The 20,559-nt window shown below is 32.7% G+C and overlaps 1 protein-coding gene across 3 annotated transcripts in view; it reads right to left on the reverse strand.

Moving 5' to 3' along the window:
* The window catches only part of LOC111049323 (DE-cadherin), a 477,993-nt gene that overhangs the window by 258,589 nt on the left and 198,845 nt on the right, over positions 1-20,559 (reverse strand). The window contains exon 1 of one of the 3 annotated variants that reach the window (XM_039426677.1): positions 18,399-18,559. The exons of 1 other annotated variant lie outside the window; for it this stretch is intronic. The gene's annotated coding sequence lies outside the window, so the exon portion shown is untranslated. Of the gene's footprint in view, positions 1-18,393; positions 18,560-20,559 lie in introns of those variants that run through there. One more of the 3 variants, XM_039426676.1, reaches the window with a different exon arrangement.

Below are 20,559 nucleotides of genomic sequence, written 5' to 3' on the forward strand. Positions count from 1 at the left end.
ATCTTTGAATTATAAACTGAGTGTTTTATTGAGGAATGTTAAGTGACACATAACCTAGCTACATTATTTGGACTGTTGTATAAATTAGAATTGGAACCGTTTTGGGCTTTTCTGTGAGTTGTGTAATTCTGAATGATTGAATAAATAAATAAATTTTATATTAATCTGATTCAGGACATGGAATCAAATCACTGATTGAGATCAAATCAACAGGATAAATCAAAAAATGCTTCTCTCCAATTGATTGTGAAGGAAGATTTTTGTTTTGATTTGTATTTTGAAATTAATTAATCTGATAAATTCAAAATTACTGTAGTACATACATTTTTTGGACTCAAAATAGTGTGTGAATTGAATTATCATTTACATAACCTCTAGACTGTGTATTCCAAATTAAGGTTTGAAGCAATTTTGGGCGAATGCCTGTTGTTTTTCCTGCATTGTATCTATTGTCTATGAATAAATGAAAATAAATGAAATGATAGTCAATGCTCAATACAGTCGATTGACAATATTTAGTTGGAAATTTGTTAACCTTTTTCCTCTTCTATTTCTAAACTACGTCTGTTCAACAAGATTAGTAATATCATAGAAAAATAGGATCTATCACACTAGTGTATCCTTGTTGGTTATGCATCAGTGCATACAGTGATTCATATTTTATCAATTTGCATTTTGAGTCATGATGTTCTCACATTCCAACAGCTGTTTACCATTCACTGTAATCTCTTGGATTTTCCTGTTAAATTTCAATTTATATCCACTGTTTCTATACATGGAAAGATTGGCAACGATTCTTCCCTGATAGTGATTCTATTCAACGAAAGATACGGTATTTCCTTGAAGCGAACTTTTAGAATTTAGGCTGTGGGTTCAGACTTTTCCATGAACCAAAATAGAGCCATGAATAGGAATATATTTGATTTGAGAGTTGATTCTCATATTGCAAATATTGAATGAAAACGATTCAATGCAAACATTTCATCGATAAAGTTGTGGATTCTAAGTACTGAATGAAAAAGACTAAGAAATTGTCAAAAAACCACTGATTTATTGATAATTAGAAAGACCGGTTTCGGTTATTACACCATTGTCAATCTCCGATAAACTCATTGTTATTATGACTAAGAAAGAGAAAGACTAAGAAATTGTCAAAAAACCACTGATTTATTGATAATTAGAAAGACCGGTTTCGGTTATTACACCATTGTCAATCTCTGATAAACTCATAAACTCCTTGTTTATCAGAGATAGACAATGGTGTAATAACCGAAACCGGTCTTTCTAATTATCAATAAATCAGTGGTTTTTTGACAATTTCTAGTCTTTTTCATTCAATATGAATAATTACCACAATATCAACTTCTCAACTACACAAAAAGATTCTAAGTACCATAAATAAGTACCAAATAAACAAGATTTATCGATTCATTCGATGATACTATTCATCAAAATAATATAAAAAAATAGGGTCTATCACACTTGTATCCTTGTTGGTAATGAATCAGTGCACACAGTAATTCATGTCAATTTGCATTTTGAGTCATGATGTTTCACATTCCAACTGTGAAATTCAAAGAAAAAACTACCCATTAATGCGATAATCAGAAAATGAAAAACAAAAATGTTCTTTAATTTAGTCTCACCCTTTGAATCACCCTAATTAATAATTTAGTCTAATCACCACCAATAATTATTCACCACTAATAATTTAGTCTCACCCTTAAAGATTAAGGTTTTCTATCTGTTTTATTGTTAGAGTAACATTATTCTTTTTATAGACCAATAGGCTCTGTTCCTTCCCCGAATTTCAATTCATACACTGATCCAAAAAGTAGGCTATGTTTCATTCATTTTTGAATTGAGTCTCATTTTCAGTGCAAGCACTTAAAAACACTTAAATTGATTGATTAACTGTTAATTAATTTGATAGCTTAGCATCAACAAATAACCAATTTCTCCGTAAAGCCTTTTGCACATCATTGCGGATAGAGATGGCGACGATTTGAACTATTTATTTAACCACGAGTTAAAAATTTTCTCGTTCCAGTCATCGTCATGCAAATCTCAGTGGTGTGAACAAGTCTAAACTCTAAATAATTGTTTATTAATTGATAATAAACCATGTCTAATCATTGTTGATAGCTTATCCATTTTATTTATTGTACAAAAATATTACAAACATAATTATGACATGGGAGGAAAAACTAGGCTGAGCCTGTACTATTTCTCTCCAAAAACTTTGATAAAAAGTTAATGTTGTCCAAAGGTTGAGGTTATGATATCACACACTGCTTCGTCACTTGATTTTTGGTTCAGGAATAATGATTTGAAGATTTTTGAAGGTTGACATAATACTTTGAATGTATCATAATGAATAAAAAACTTGAGAAATATTACTCTTATTTGGAAAAATTTGAATACAAAATCACAAACCTACCCACTATTAGTTGACCGAACGAAGTGAGGTCTAAGATTCAAGTCGACGGTTTGGCATTTCTCTTAATGTTTAAATGTTTGAATGTTTATATGTTGCGCATTAACGGCGAAACGCGGTAATAGATTTCCATGAAATTTGACAGATATGTTCCTTTTTCAATTGCGCGTCGACGTATATACAAGGTTTTTGGAAATTTTGCATTTCAAGGATAGTATAAAAGGAAAAAGGAGCCTCCTTCATATGCCAATATTAAAGTAAAAATCAGACTATTCATCATTAATCAGCTGACAAGTGATTACACAGATGTGTGGAGAAGCCAGTCTATTGCTGTATTTCCATAAGGTCTATAGTTTCAATCAGGTACTTGTGGATGAGAATACTGCGTGAGGTCTACTGTTCACAGAACTACTAGTAAGTTACAGTTTATATATCCACAATTCTATCAATTTCTGTACCTTTGTATGAATGATCTCAAGTTTATTGATTCAATGATCTCCAGTTAATTGATATAGTAGAAAACATGAGAAAATTATATGATTATCCGACGATTTATAAAACGATTTCAATTATCGAAGCTATAAAACGTAGTAGTAAATGAACATTTAAAGCTATTACATCAATCCTTGATTAATTACAACGAATTAAATAATAGCAGGATATCTACATCTATTCAACATGATTCTTTATGAAGTAACAAGATGAGCATTATTATAATTATATTGAAAACGGGAAATATATAACGATTTCAATTATCGAAACTATTAAACGTAGTGAATGAACATTTAAAGCTATTACATTAATCCCTGATTAATTACAACGAATTTAATAATAGCAGGATATCTACATCCATTCAACATGATTCTTTATGAAGAAGTAACAAGATGAGCATTATTATAATTACATTAAAAACGGGAAATACAAACAAAATTTTCCATCTAGGAAAAGTTTCAGCAACAGTAATTGAACTTGCCATGAAATTTAGCTTTTAGCATCTCTGGCAATGTCAGGTGGCAGATGAAAATAATAATTTTAAACGAGGAAAATTATATTCGGATAATTGGATTTCTGTTCTGGACAAGACAATGGGGCAAATTCACTCAAAATTGCAGCACCGCTGACACAATGAATTTGCAATCGAGTAATGTAATTGTTGATGCAAATGCATTTCGGGAGATAGAGGGAGAGGAAATGGGAAACAGTGAGAGAAGAAAGAGAGATGAGAGAGTTAGAACAGTTCTGAATTTCTGACAATATGTAGCTATAATTACAATCGGCATTTGCCCTGATATGACATCAATCGTTTTTCTTGCTGCTTATATTCATATTCCCTTCTAATTTTTTATCATCCTCTTTTCCGGCTTCTATTTTTTACTGTATCAATAATTTTCCTCATCCTTTTCCAATCCCTTTACATTGGTTATTTCTGTTCGTATGCCACCTCCTTCTCTTGCTCATGTTTTACTTTGTAACTACTTTTTCTCTTGTTTGTTCTATCAACAACAATCCTTTCCTTTTGCTTTTCTATTCTCTCATTTTTCTTCCACTAACCTGATTATCACCATCCTCCCTTAATCCTACTCTCTTGCTCTTTTCTTGCCTATAAAAATTCAATAACGACAAAGGAACAAATTAAATGAATCTTATTGCAAATTTCTTCCTCTCTCCAACTATATCCTTCGAATAAGATGTTGACTAATAGTTTTCTAGTTATTGAGGTTTTTCAAAAATATAGAAATATTGATAGGCTAATCTCGGAAACTAAGGTCGATATGAGAAAATTTAACATATCAATTTTTGTTGAAAATGTCATGTAGAATATAATTATGATCTTCGGTTGTAGACACTCTTTTGTTTGGCACCCTATATCACTTTCTATTTTTTTCTTCTGAAAAAAAATTTTAATTTCATGATAATTTTGATTTTGTTATGCACACTTTTATATTGCATGGAATGTAAAGGGTTGTGTTGTGCGTGGCAGAGAGGACCTAGAGTCCTAACTTCGTCTTCCTTGAAGGCAACTATTCCATTCTCTCTCACTCACTCTCTCAATCTCTCTCTCTCTCTCTCTCTCTAAGAATGGACTTCTAAAGGTCCAAACTACACCGATACATGTGAAAACATTACAGTAGTACCTCACCTTCCGCATATTTCATCATTTTTCTTGCTCAATATTATTGACCGAGCGAAGTGAGGTCTAAGATTCAAGTCGACGGTTTGGCATTCCTATTAATGTTTAAATGATTGAATGTTTAAATGTTTATATGTTGCGCATTCACGGCGAAACGTGGTAATAGATATTCATGAAATTTGACAGGTTCCTTTTTTAATTGCGCGTCGACGTATATACAAGGTTTTTGGAAAATTTGCATTTCAAGGATAATATAAAAGGAAAAAGGAGCCTCCTTCATACGCCAATATTAGAGTAAAAATCAGACTATAGAATTATTCATCATAGATCAGCTGACAAGTGATTACACAGATGTGTGGAGAAGCCAGTCTATTGCTGTATTTCCATAAGGTCTATAGTTTCAATCAGGTACTTGTGGATGAGAATACTGCGTGAGGTCTACTGTTCACAGAACTACTAGTTGTAGAATTCTTTAGTTTAATATGATTCACCATGTTATTTTACTGCTACTGGTATTTATATTTAACACTAGAACGTAGGTCGAAATTTGTTTTGTTAAACAGATGAACAGTCTCTCTCACTCTCTCTCTCAAATCTAATCTAATCTCTCTCTCTCTCTCTCTGAGCAACCTGTTAAAATCCCATGTCCTTTACAGCATTCAGCATAACTCCAGCCAACAGCATTTGACTCGGCCAGTAAAATAGCATAATTCAGCAATCTCCCGAAATAATGATACCTACCTCTGGTGTCTGCTTATTTGATAATGACATGGGCGCCTGCTACTATAGCCACATATATAGCCACATATCTACATACATTATGACTCACCTAAACCATATACCTATATAGCCCACCCTTCCACGAATCTATTTGGCGTATATATAGTACATCTCTGCTAATGCCCTGTATTTAATTATCTGCCTGGCGCAATTTGCACTGAACGTCATTATTACCTTCTCTCTTTACACTATTCTGCTGCCGTTCATCCCTTCTTCGTCATTCAATCTTTTTTCAACCCCTGAACTAACAATTTATCAATTTATAGTAAATTGTGTTCTAGTTTCCCAAATCATTCATCTCGTTCTATCTTTCATATTGACTTATTTTTCTTCTCTCTTCCTCTGCTTCACTCATTCCTCTAATTTCTACTCTGCTCCATGTCACATCTTGCTCCTTATGCTATTCTTCTTCCTCCTTCTCCTTCTTCTTCTTCTTCGACACATCTTCTTTTCTTGTTTCTTCAGATCCTTGTTCTTCACTGCTACATGTCATCTCTTGCTCCTTATGCTATTCTTCTTCCTCCTTCTCCTTCTTCTTCTTCTTCTTCTTCTTCTTCGACACATCTTCTTTTCTTGTTTCCTCAGATCCTCAACGTTCCTCTCACTTCTTCACTGCTACATGTCATCTCTTGCTCCTTATGCTATTCTTCTTCCTCCTTCTCCTTCTTCTTCTTCTTCTTCGACACATCTTCTTTTCTTGTTTCCTCAGATCCTCAACGTTCCTCTCACTTCTTCACTGCTACATGTCATCTCTTGCTCCTCATGCTATTCTTCTTTCTTCTTCTCCTCCTTCTCTTCCTCTTCTTTCTCATCTTCTTCTCCTCCTCTTGGATTCTTCCACCTCATTCCTCTTCTTATCTTGTCTCTTCCTTGTTCTTCTCCTTCTCATCATGTTCTTGGCATTCCATCTTTCTCTTCTACTATTTCTCCTCTTTCTTCATCTCCTTTTGTCCTCTTCCTCTTTCTTCTCCTCCGTTCCATAATCTTCTTCCTGAAATCCATATTCTTTCTTCTTATTCGTCTCCTGCTCTTTCTCCTCTACTTGTCCTCTTCATTCTTCTTCTCCACATTCCTTTTCGTCTCCTTCTTCTTCTTCTTCTCCACATTCCTCTTTTTCTTCCCTCCCCTTCTCTTTCTCTCCTACTTGCCCTCTTCATTCCTCTTCTTCTTCTCCTTCCTCACATCCCACTTCTTCTTAATCTTATTGTATGTTATTCTTCTTCTTCTCAAAATTTCTTCTCATCGTGTTGTTTGTTGTTCTTCTTCTCCTTCTCTTCTTCTTCTATTTCTCCTTCTCTACATTCCTCTTCTCCTTGTTCTTATCGTATGTTATCCTTCTTATCACATTCCTCCTCATCTTCTAGTATGTTCTTCTTCTTCGTCGTCTCTACATTTTCCCTCTTCTTCTTCTTCTTCTTCTTCTTCTTCTTCTTCTTCTTCTTCTTCTTCTTCTTCTTCTACTTCTTCTTTTCCACACTTCTTCTTTTACACATTTCTCTTCTCCTTCTCTTTCTTCTTTTTCTTCACATTTCTACTCTTCTTCTTTTTCTCCTTGTATTTTCTTTTTCTTCTCCACATTTCTCCTCTTCTCCTTGTATGTTCTTCTCCTTATCCTCCTTATCCTTCTTCTTGTATGTTCTTCTTCTTATTCTTCTTCTCCACATTTGTCCTCTTGTTCCCTTCTTCTTCATCTTCCCCCTTCTCCTTCTCTATCAGCTTCTAACCTAAAATATTCTCTACTACAGCACATTCTTAGCCCAGTTACATTGGCATCTATACAGCTTCATCGTGTTCCAATTTCTAGCAGATAATTCAGCAGGTAATTTGTTTGCGTAGACGATATTCTGCCAAGGGCAAGGTTCCACAAATACAAACTGCATTATTCTAAAATTAACTTATTATTGATCATAAATTGCATTATTATAAAATTAACTTATTTTTATTGAATGAAAAAGACTAAGAAATTGTCAAAAGCCACTGATTTATTGATAATTAGAAAATTATCAATTTATTCTTTTTTAATATCACTGATTTATCGATGTTTCTAATTATCAATAAATCAGTGGTTTTTCGGCAATTTCTTAGTCTTTTTCATTCAATATGAATAATTACCACAATATCAACTTCTCAACTACACAAAAAATTAACTTATTATTGATCTTAAATTGCATTATTCTAGAATTAACTCATTATTGATCATAGTGAGGAGGTGAAAAGGCTACAAATGTACACTTTCCTTTCTTGTGCTACTGAAATTATTGAAATACAATAAAGGATATCAAGAACCCTTCTATTTCATCATAACATAACTAGTTTCAATTCTTCAAAAGTCATTTTCAAGACTTTTATTTTATTCACAGTTGAAAATGGTTCTTGTAGAAATTCGACTGAGTCACTGTCAATGTTATAGGTTCTTGTAGAGTTGAAGCTATAGTTTGGTCCACGTTATAATGGCCGTGGAGGAAAATAGAAGAACAGTGTTGCCGATTGTCTGCCTTAATTATATTTATTATTTGTTTATCAAGTACTTGACTATTGATAAAATTCAACATCCATAGATTATCTTCCATCAACAGAATTGTATCATTTCCTACTATAGGAATAATTTAATATTAGATTATACTGACATGTCACCTGTCATTTGAGTGAGACTAAAAGTTTGTGATAATTGTGAATAAATAAATAAAATTTGTACTGCTGTTATTAGATTAAAAAACATATTTCTTATTTTTAGAACTCGTGGCTGGAGCTCAACGCTTCTTTTTCCAGTCACGCTAAAAACTATTGTAATTTAATGATTATTATTTTATTTGCAAATATATTTCTTGTATTTGGCAAAACATTCATTATCCATTCATTCATTCTACATTGATAAACACAGATTTGGCAACGTTGCGGAGCTAGGAAAGGATATAACCATAGAGAAAAAATAGCGTAAGTAGATATCCCATGGTATAGGAAATTTATGTCGTAACTTTTACTGTTATCTCAAGCCGATAGGTTCACGTAGTTCTTTCCCTTGAAGTTGTATGACACTGGTAGTCTCTCATACTGTGCCGTTCATACACTCTCACCCCAACAAAACAGTAAAAATCGACAATAATCGACAGTAATCGGCTTGAGATAACAGTAAAAGCTACGACATAAACTCCCTATACCATGGGATATCTACTTACGCTATTGTTTTTCTATGATATAACTATCTGCTTTGTCGAATGATAGACAAGGATAGCAACGCTAATATTAATCAAATACTGCTATTATAACGTGGACCTCAGTGTAGCTGTGTTACAATGAAATAGAAGGGTACTACTAAAAAACATAAGATGATTAAAAATTATTATTTTTTTTTAGATAATCTTCATTGTGTTTCAAGGCTAATAATATTATAGAATGATATGAATGTTCACTTTATATTCGGTTCCAGTATTGAATAGAAAACTTGAAGGAAAATGTATCTCGAAGAAGCATTCTTGACAAGCTATGAGACAATGCAATTTCCATTACAATTAATACACAACTAGCCAATACAATAGCAGCCAATCCAATTCATAAAAGACAATTGAACTATTGTGAAAAATTCTGATTCATCAATTCCTATAACAATGAAGAAACCCATTACTATTACAAGATAAGTGGATATGTCTACCATTTTTTTCCTATCTACTGTAGGAGCCCTATAAAACAGTACGAATAACGTTCGATCTAGCATGACAAATTCAAATTTTATTCTAGGGTAAGCGACAAGGGACCACGATACAGGAAAACATATATGGGGAAAAGCGACTATAAAAGAGGAAAAGGGTTTTCCTTTGGCGGAAAAGCGGAGGGAAGTACTTTTAGGCAGTTAGAGAGATCATCATCCACCAAGATACAGTACTTATAATGAAGTATGACGGTGCTTCTCGCACCTTAAAAGCTCGCTTCATCCGTTTATGTGCTTCGTTTCTTATACTCTTCTTCTTCTTTTCTTCTTCTTGTGGTTGTTGTTGTTCTTCTTCTTCTTCTTCTTCTTTTTCTTCTTCTTCTTCTTCATTTTCTTCATCTTCTTCTTCATTTTTTTCTTCTTCTTCTTCTTCTACTTCTTCTTCTTCTTTTTCCTCTCCTTCACCTTTGGTAGAGAGTTAGTGGAAGGATATTTTTAATATTCTTTCCGAAGAATGGACATTGATTTGTCCAAAGCTCCGCCAATTTATGTAGATGCATAACAATTTAATTATTATCTATAGTTATTATATTACAAATTGCTTCTTCATATCATATACAGTGCAATAATTATTTTCTTAGTCTATATTATATAAATTCATCTATAATTTTGCTGTATTGTAAGCTATTGTATATAAGTGTATAAGCCAGTATATATTGTAATCTACATAAAGTATTCAATCAATCAATCAATCACCTTCTTCTTCTTCTTCTTCTTCTTCTTCTTCTCTATTTTATCCTATTTCTTCTTCGAGCCTTCCTTCACATGCCCTAAAAACCCTTTTTTCAGTCTACCTTGGAGGAAGAGACCTTGACTGGGCTTCAATATTTTCCTTGAAGCCCATATTTCAGTTACAAGTTTGTCTTTTTTTCTTTGAGCTACTTTTGAATATAAATAAAAATATAAATCTGAATACCCTTTTATAAATATAAATCTGACTTGAAAATGGCATTAGTAGCCGAAACATGTGACGAAATAATTTAAATGGGCACTCAAATCTATATTTTTATTTATATTCAGTTACAAGTTTATATTCGAGGAAAAATGACTACAATCACATAATCTCTCTCCCGAAAATTTCGTAATAAACATCATGAATAACATTAGTGAGAAATGAATCATCAAACTGATAACGGTACTTAGAACTCCATAAAGAGGAATGTCTAACACACAAATGGAAAATAAAACAGAAACATGGTAAAGATCAAGTGCGTACTTATATCGAGTTATCTTATAACTTCGAAATTACTCATTCACTCTTTCCCTCACTCTATCTCTTTCTATCATACTGTTTCTATTTCTTTCCGTATTATTTTCTCTTTCTATCAACTCACTATTGTTGTGCTCACTCTCTATTCTGTCTTTCTCTTTCCCCTCCTTGTCATCAATCTTTCTTCCCCTCTCCATAGTCCCACTCTTTCTATTTACTATTTTATACATATTACAGATACTCATCTTATATTGTTTTTGTTAATTATCATACTTCGTGAATTCTTTGTTTTTAGGGTTGTTTTTGTGCATGTGTGAGTGAATGGCAACTTGATTAGATCTTCATTTCTTATAGGATTCATCTAGTGGGTTTTGAAACATTGTTTTCGCAATTGAATTAATAAATTAAATTTAAGATTCTCTTGTATCATGTAATTGTATTTGATCAAGGATTTTATTTATTTCTTTTAATCTTATGTAATCTTATTACATAATGATGTAATCTATTATTTTTTTATTCTTATGTAAGTTTTTTCTTATTTTTAAAAGGTTGTGGCAGAGAGTACCAGAAGTCCTAACTCCGCCCTAATAGAGGCAAATAATCAGTCAATCAATCTCCCTTCTTTCACTCTCTTACTTCCCTTACTCACTTTTTCTCATTTTCTCAATCTATCTATCTCTTTCTCCACACACACTCTTTTTCTCTCTCTCATATCTATTTTATCTATAGTTATTACAAATTTTTTTTTCATATTATATACAGCTCAATAATTATTTTCTTAGTCTATATTATGTTAATTCATCTATAATTTTGCTGTATTGTAAGCTATTTTATATAAGTGTATAATTTTGCTGTATTGTAAGCTATTTTATATAAGTGTATAAGCCAGTATATATTGTAATCTACATAAATAAAGTACTCGATCAATCAATCAATCTTACCCTTATTTTCTCTTCCTCTGTAGTCTCTCATTCTGTCTTTGCAACATACCTTGTAGCTCTCTCTCTCTTACTCTCATTTTCTCTTCCTCTGTAGTCTCTCATTCTGTCTTTGCAACACACCTTCTATCTCTCTCTCTCTCTCTCTTACTCTCATTTTCTCTTCCTCTGTAGTCTCTCATTCTGTCTTTGCAACACACCTTCTATCTCTCTCTCTCTCTCTCTCTCTCTCTCTCTCTCACTCTCTCTCTTCCAAAAGTTCATTACCCAGGTTATCATAATTACAAAGCGTGTCATTACCGAAAGAGCTGATTAGACCACGTTGAAAGCGTTTGTGAGCATCGAACTCGTTACTTAGGGCTGCCTTAAGAGGCACTCAACACAGGCCTTGAAAAAGCTTTAAATACCGTCATAAACGAGCATATTACTGATAACATGTCATTGGCTGCCGAGTCTTTTCAATTCCAGCCAGTTTCTTTTCGTCCGAATGGAAATCAAGGCGAAAATAAAAGCCATTAGATGCGCCATTAGTGAACGGAGAAATATATCAGACGAAGATTTCCTCATCGACGTCACGACTCCACTCAAAGATTGCTGGAATTAAAAACTGTTCATCGATGAGTCAGAAAGTGGTTCAAGGAAACAATGAGTGGTCTTTGTTCCAGCATCACTCAACACTATCGTAAGATTTTAATGTGAATTTGTGTTAAGAAATATGTCTCCTTAATTTTAAGCTTTATAAAAATAATCATGTTTTTGGACTCAGGGAACCTTGAAACGTATAGAAAACTTGAAATTAGGATACCTTATCTTTTTTTGGAAAGCAGTACTTTCCTTGCCTATGGTAATAGGGCAAGGTAAGTAATGAAAGCTCAGGAAGTCGAAGTGCAAATTTTTAGTGAGAAAACATAAAGAGCCCAATACATCTATAATATAAAAGCGAAATGGCACTGACTCAATAGCCCATATGAATAAAACCAGAGCAAATGCTCATGAGCAAAAGCATTGAGCATAAGGTTTTGCTCATGAGCAAAAGGTAGAAGCAAAAGCATTTGCTCATTTTGATATGAATAAGCTTTACCTTATGCTCCTGAACTCTGGAGCAAATGCTCACGTATTTAAAGATTTTTCATCAGCTGATTCGCTTTTGTAGCCTTAATTTGTATTTATAGCTCACGGAAGCACTAAATATGCAAACAGGGGGCACCGCTTGTGTTTGCGTCGTCTGCTCTGTTTTCTATTTTATGAATACAGTTTGAGGTTAGTTGAGTTTAGAATTTTGAAATAATGGCGTGAACAAATGTCATCTCTATAATAATCTTCAGCATATTCTTATAATATCAATAGCCTTCTTATAATCGTCTACACTCTCATATTCTTAAATGCCTATTTTGTGATGGCTATCTTTATAACAGGTAGCTTTTGTATTTATTCTTTTGTAGGAATAATGGTGATATATATTATCATGGTTGAATCTAAAAAGAGTTTTATAGTTCTACACTATTGGTTGTGATAGTATCTGGTATAGTTTCCTCTTCCTCATACGAATTAGTTGAGCCATTTTACTATGAGCAAAAGGTGATAAGCTGCTCCAGACTAGACTCACCTTTTTTGAAGCATTTGCTTCAAAAGTTGAGCAAATGCTCTAGTTTATTCATACATTTTCAGCAAAAGCTTTTACTTTTGAGCAAATGCTCAAACTATTTTTTTATGAGCATGAGCAAAAGGTTTTGCTCACGTTTATTCATAGAAAATGAAGCAAATGCTCCATATTTTAGAAGTATGAGCAAATGCTCAACTTTATTCATATGGCCCATTGACTGACTGACTGACTGACTCACTCACTCACTCACTCGCTCGCAGAACTAAAAATCTACTGGACCAAAAACGTTCAAATTTGGTAGGTATGTTCAGTTGGCCCCTTTAGAGGCGCACTAAGAAATCTTTTGGCAATATTTTAACTCTAAGGGTGGTTTTTAAGGGTTTAAAGTTCGTCTTTTAGCATGTATATTCTTCTTATTCTCTTAATTATAATTGGAAAATGTCCATACCATATGTTAATATAGAACTATAATCTAGAGAGAGTACCTCTTCGAAACAGTTGTTAACTGCTAACAAAATTAATAATTTTGTCAGGTTGGCATTAAGTTGAGTTGACTTTGTTAGGTTGGCATCAAGTTGAAGATTGAAATGCATTTATTGCGGTAAAATCGATTATGCACTGCTATTCCTGGGAATATTATATTACTAGCCGTCAGGCTCGCTTCGCTCGCCATATCCGTTTAGCCATACGTTTAGTCTGGACCCCCGATTGGATCGTCCTAACATAATAAATTATGATAAAAATGCTCAAATGAAAAATCTGCTGATCTCATTCTTGGATGATCCAGTTGGGATCCAGGGGGCGGAGCCCCCTGGCTAGACGGATATGGCGAGCGAAGCGAGCCTTACGGCTAGTAACCTATAGACTTGTGTATGAATAGGAAATGACATTGGGTAATACGGCCCGGCAGAATATCCAAAAGGATCTCTCTGCCGATAAAAGCCATAAGAATGAATAAATGAATCGTAAAATTTGAGTGTACTGGTCAATAAGATAAATAATTTACTTTCATTTCCTCACAATATTTTTTACTACAGTATTAAAAGTAAATTGTCTCTATTTGCATGTATTCATATTGTTAATTTGTATTTATCTTGTATGTGTGTGTGGACAAATATTGGAATTGAAAAATTTGTCAATATTTATCACTTCATACTCTAAAAATAGATACTTTATCATGATGAATAGATTATTCTATTCTATTAAATTATTTATTCATTTATTTCATTTTGACAATCAACATCAAATAAATGATTGGGAGAGAATCAACTGCAAGAATGAACCCAAAACTGTGTCTCACCCTAATTTTAATAATAGAAAAGTCTAAATGAGGTTATGTTGACACGTTTTATGATATTCACTAAAATGTACAGTCCAAATATGAACCATACTGGAAATTCTGTATCTGGATTAATCAGACAGATGAAAATAAGATTGTTCACACTTGAAAAAGCAATAACAAATTGGAAAATATTGAAAATCTTGATAAATTTGAAGCCAGAAAATCACAAATATCATATCATGAGAAATTGAAATATAATATTTCAATTATATTACATTTACCACTAAAATTTTTTTCATGAGTTAAATCAATTTACATAATTGAGACAGCATATAATTTTTTACGGTTCATTATATTTATTCAGAACCTATAAATGATTTGCCGCAGTTTAGAGTTAGAAAAGTATAGATATAGAACTTTCTGCTTTGTCTAATCACATACAAGGATAGCAAATCAATGTTAATCAGGTACAGTACTGACTCTTTAACATGAATCTCTTCATAGTGGTCACCCATCCGAAAGGAGTAGCAAACGCAACAAACATATCTGACTACTGACTATCTGAGCCAAAAGTTATCAGCGCGTAAACATAGCCTAACCGACCACTCCCCGAAACTTGTTCTTGAATGACTATTCATCACATACAAAAGACTTGCAAATTCATACAAAAGCCTTGCAAATTCCTCATAGGAGCTTGGAAAGTGGTGACAAGACCTTCTGAAATCCTATCTTTGTGACAGCTTTCATATATGGAACGCCTAGTTTATCTTCCTAGAAACAGTGAATCATCAACTATGAATCACAATCATAAATGTGGAGAAATCGTTGGATTCTCTTTAATTCTGAGACTAATATCCGTGAAATTGCATAATCAGGTGTAATAAGAATGACTGAACTTCCTCTGATGAATAGTTTTTGTTAATGAAACTTAGATCTATCGTTTTAATTTACACTTGGAGTAGTTTTTTAGAAAAACTTGATTACTCTACTTTCAAGTTGACTTCTAGCTTTCGGCATAGAATAAGGTGCGTACAGATATATACGTACTTCTTCTTCATCATCTCCTTTCTCTACTTCTTCTTCTTCTTCTGCTTATTCTTTTTCATGCTACTCCTTATTTTTCTTTTTCACTGCCGCTTTGCCAACTGAACTAGAACTTGTTCAGGTCATTTTGTCTTTCTATTCGCGCCACTGCTTCCTAGTTAGAGGATTATTTTGTGCTCGATGTATTTGAAATCGAGCGGAATTCGAGCTTAATTTGCAAATGGAACCGATTCAATACCATGTGTGTCTTGGAATTATTTTTATTACGATACATGATGCATGAAACAGTAGCACAGCATGAAGCTACATAAAGGTGCGTACAGATATACGCGCCGCGAACATGAGCAATTCACTTTTAATCAGCTGATTATATCTGTATTTTTACAGAAACGGTAAGATACAGATATAAAAAGCTTGGCATCAGCTGATTGAAAGTGAATTGCTCATGTTCGCGGCGCGTAAATCTGTACGCACGTTTATACAATCAAGATACAGTATAGAATGTTTATTCTATGCTTTCGTCTACTTGACCAGTTGAAACAAGGCTTTGGAACGGTTGCAGAAAAGCCGATTAAATTTTAATCGTGATTAATTTGAGGATTACCAATCAGAAAAGACGGCTTCTCTGATTGGTTCTCGTGGAATTAATCACGGTTAAAATTTAACCTGCTTTTGTGCAACCGGCACTCTGAGAGGACAATTTGATCAGGAGATAAAACCACTTTTAACAGAAAAATCTAAGTTACTTGATAAATCCTTTGCTGCTACTAGAAATTATCAGATATTCAAAAAATGTAAATTTATCAATTTCCAAGCACAAAGACTGGGTTATTAGAGGAAATTTCGCACTATACTGTACTACATTTTCATATTTGTATAATAATTCAAAATATATTTGAGAATATTCTTTCTTAACCGAGTTTATAGATTATACTTGAGAACTTGATCCAACATTAAACTTGACAAACATTGCACAAAATCCAAATTTGATACAAAATACTGCAGACATTGCATGAAATCCAAAACAAATTAAAAGCATCTATCACGTGCACACTCAAATTACTCTGAAATGAAATCATCAATTCATTTGCCCTACTTTCGCCAGACTTGTTTCATATTTCTATCAACAAATTAGAATAATATAAACTTGACTGATGATGTAATAGTAGAAGCCCATCATGGTTAAATTTATTGATCAGACCTTACAGAACATAGAGATCGGTTTCATTCATTTTCAAAATATTTGGCCATTAGTCATAATCATCAACGAAATTCAATTATAGCTGTGAATAAATGAATAGATACCAAGGTTTACTGGACAACATTCCAGAACAAAATGACATTGCCATGAAACTTTTCAAAAAGTTTCAAATGAGTTCATTAACTAACCACTCATTTCTAATGACTGTATTCATCAACTATCAACGCTAATTATCCCTGAAGAATCTTGAAAGGACTAATCGATTACCTGAGGAAAATAACAAAAGTGAAGCATAATTTATTGGATCTAAGAATTCAAATGAAGTAAAATCTATTTCGGTTCTATAAGGCTATTTTTCATCCTATTTTGTGGATTTATAACTGAATATGAGTTATGAATATAACTCATTTCTAATGACTGTATTCATCAACTATCAACGCTAATTATCCCTGAAGAATCTAGAAAGGACTAATCGATTACCTGAGGAAAATAACAAAAGTGAAGCATAATTGGATCTAGGAATTCAAATGAAGTAAAAACTATTTCAGTTAAAGTTATTTTTCATCATATTTTGTGGGTTTATAACTGAATAATAATGAAAGTTTATTAACTTTTATTTCAGTTCAGTTTAACTTTTATTTCATTTTATTAACTTTTCTTTTATTTTAACTTATTATTTCAGTTTATTAACTGAATTAACTGAATAATTGCTGTCAACGAGTTCATATTATATAAGTGGGCAAACATGCGGCAAAGCAAATTCGGTTTCAATTTTTTTTTCATTCAAAAAACATGAAAAAGTCACCGAATTAAAGAGAAACATGGAGATTTATCATGTATTATACATTAAAATTCAAGAAGGAGCTACAAAAACCATTCTTCAGAATTCCCTAATGAATATCTCTCTATTTACCTCATATAATGCCAATGAATATCTCTCTATTTACGTCATATAATACCAATGTTTGTGGGAATCGACAAGGAATTTCTACATTCCTTTATGTCTATGCCAGACGTTGTCCATAACTATTGTCTGTTACTATTGCAATGACCAGCGGCAATAAAATTATATTTATTTATAGTTTATACATACACATTTCAACCAATTTCCGTTGGTTAGGAGTACAGTGGACAAATAAAGAGAAAAGAGAATTTGAAGAGAAAATGGTTTACAGTGGACAAATACATTTTAAAGACAAAACCAGTAAGCTACAAAAACCTGATTTCACCAGAACATTAATTAATTTTTGAAATATTCAATAAATCGTTTTTCAATAGGATATCTCATTTATAAAGAACTAATAGTACGTTTTTATTTTCAGATGTGACCAGTGAATTTGGGACGATTCTCGCCTTTTTCAAGCGGCACAATAGAATCTGAGTAATAATTATTTAAACGTCAAACCTAATAAATCTAAAAACCCAATCCTAATAAACCCTTCTAATAATCCTAAAACCCTCCGCCTAATAAATAATTATTTCATTTAAAACCTGTTGAATCAATGTTTATTCAACATTGTCATGAATAGATGAAAGATGAATTATAAATATCCTCTATTCGTGAATCAAATTGAGGGTTTGATGAATATTGAAATCTTATTATATTAAAGCTGCAAAAGACAAAAAATTATGAAAAATTCTCAGCCAATACGGCTGATTGTATCGGAGAACCAACCTCGAAATCACGAAAATTTTACCCCCCTGGCACCCCTATAACCCCCCAAATTTATTCGACACATTTAAATAAGCCTAGCACAGAAAATTCGATAGAAGCTTTTTTGTTAAGCTCCCGGAGATAAGCCTATATCCATAGTTCAAATTTTGACCCGGGAATTTGAGTTTTCATCGAAAATTTGAAGTTTTCCCAAATACCAAAAATTCTCAGCCAAAACTATGAGTTCACTGTGAAAACTGAACACCAAATCTGTTGCATACTACACTGGAGTATAGATGTATAAACATAGAAGAAACCTGTTGGAGCAAAACTTCTCAAAGTTGATGAATTTATACTTACAAGTTAACTAACTCTAAATTTTTCAATGAAAAAATACAATATTCCTACTTACTCAATGATAATCCAACAACACCCCAGCACTTGGAAGAACACAAAACACTTGTTGAACACTAAACAACACAATTTTCTCAACTGAACACAACGGACCACGCTACGTAAACACTCCACTTCTACTACAACACGACACAACCTCTCCGTTCGCTCGTCGAAGACCAACTGATTTCATTCATACTTCCCTTCTTCGTTCTACAACACTCCCCCTCCTACAACTCCTCACCCCCTCCACCCGCACCTATTCATCACCGGTTCCCCTCCCACAGTTGCTTTCTGGATTCCCCATTCCATCATTCCGTTCTGGTGACTTTGTGACAGCTCATACTGAATAACGGGAAACGGAAGAATAACAACATAATGAAGAAGAATAACTAATAAGATAACAGTGCGGAGTGCTAATATGCATCTATTTAGTATATCTATAGTGATAGCTACGATAACAGAAGATGGCTATGCAAATATTCGGTGAATCTATATATAGAGACAATATTAGTTGAAAAGTACTGTATATATTAAGTTTATCTATTGTGGTGGAAGACATAGAACTTTGGAATAGATATGCGTATAGATGGTGTAATCATAGTTATTGACCGAACGAAGTGAGGTCTAAGATTCAAGTCGACGGTTTGGCATTTCTCTTAATGTTTAAATGTTTATATGTTGCGCATTTACAGCGAAACGCGGTAATAGATTTTCATGAAATTTCACAGGTATGTTCCTCTTTTAGTTGCGCGTCGACGTATATACAAGGTTTTTTGAAATTTTGCATTTCAAGGATAATATAAAAGGAAAAAGGAGCCTCCTTCATACGCCAATATTAGAGTAAAAATCAGACTATAGAATTATTCATCATATATCAGTTGACAAGTGATTACACAGATGTGTGGAGAAGCCAGTCTATTGCTGTATTTCCATAAGGTCTATAGTTTCAATCAGGTACTTGTGGATGAGAATACTGCGTGAGGTCTACTGTTCACAGAACTACTAGTAGATAACTAGGAATATGGTTAAGTTTGTTTCTTGTTTTTACGAAAGTTTTATTGTCAATCTATCCAAATTTTGAATTGTTTGTTTTATTCTAATTTATATTTTTAGATTGTGATTTGGTGTAGGAATTAAAATGGACATGACCTATGTAGCCTATAATATTTGGACGATTTGAAACTAAATTAGGAAATTGAAGAAGTTTCGAGCAATAGCCTGTTTCTTCTTTTCCGATCGTTGTATTATTTTTGCTAATCTAATAAATATATACTTATTTCAAATAGTTATCATATATATGAAATAACTATAAATAATATAAATTATTAATATATTTTTTTAGGAAGACGATAATGAATTTAATGTACAAGGATAAATGTCATAGTATATGGGGTAAATTCTGTATATAAAAGAAAGAAGTATATACTATAAAATATATACAGACAATATTAGTTGAAAAGTACTGTATATATTAAGTTTATCTATAGTGGTAAATGACATAGAGACGACAGTATCCAAGTTTTATGTACGCTAAGTTTGAAGTGACATGTGGCAGATAAGGAATTGCAAATATACAGTATTACGTTTCTAGCAAATACTTTTGATACTTATATTATATATATAGCTAACATTTGGAGATGAATGACATAAAATTCTATACACTTTTACATACTTTGAGAGGCTATATTGAAAGCTGCGATAACATTGAATGTCAGTATATCTATATTCAGTTGGGGAATTACAGTGTAAAAGTTTGCCATATCTAGAAAGGAAAGTTGTTATACTATGGTAACTGCGTGATTAGTTTCAAATGTGTACACAATAACTCTTATAAATACAGTGTCCCACGGAAGGTGTAACAGCCTAAAACCATAGAATCTACATAGAATTTGCAATAAAAATGTATAGTAACATTTTCTTATATCGACCTTAGTTCTCAAGATATATCCATTTTTCGATATCTTTTAAAAACTTTAATAACTAGAAAATTATAAATAAAATTGATGAAATTCATGTTAATGTTCTACAGGTAATACTGACCTATTTATTGAGAATTATTAGTAGTTATCTGTAATAGAATATCTAGAGTTTCATGAAAATGATGAATCACTCCCATGCAGCAGGGCAAGGAATGATGATGATAAATATTGCAAAAATCTTCGGACTTTCCAAGAACA

The sequence above is a fragment of the Nilaparvata lugens genome, chromosome 4 (assembly GCF_014356525.2).
Source record: "Nilaparvata lugens isolate BPH chromosome 4, ASM1435652v1, whole genome shotgun sequence".
In the NCBI taxonomy this organism is placed as follows: Eukaryota; Metazoa; Arthropoda; class Insecta; order Hemiptera; family Delphacidae; genus Nilaparvata; species Nilaparvata lugens.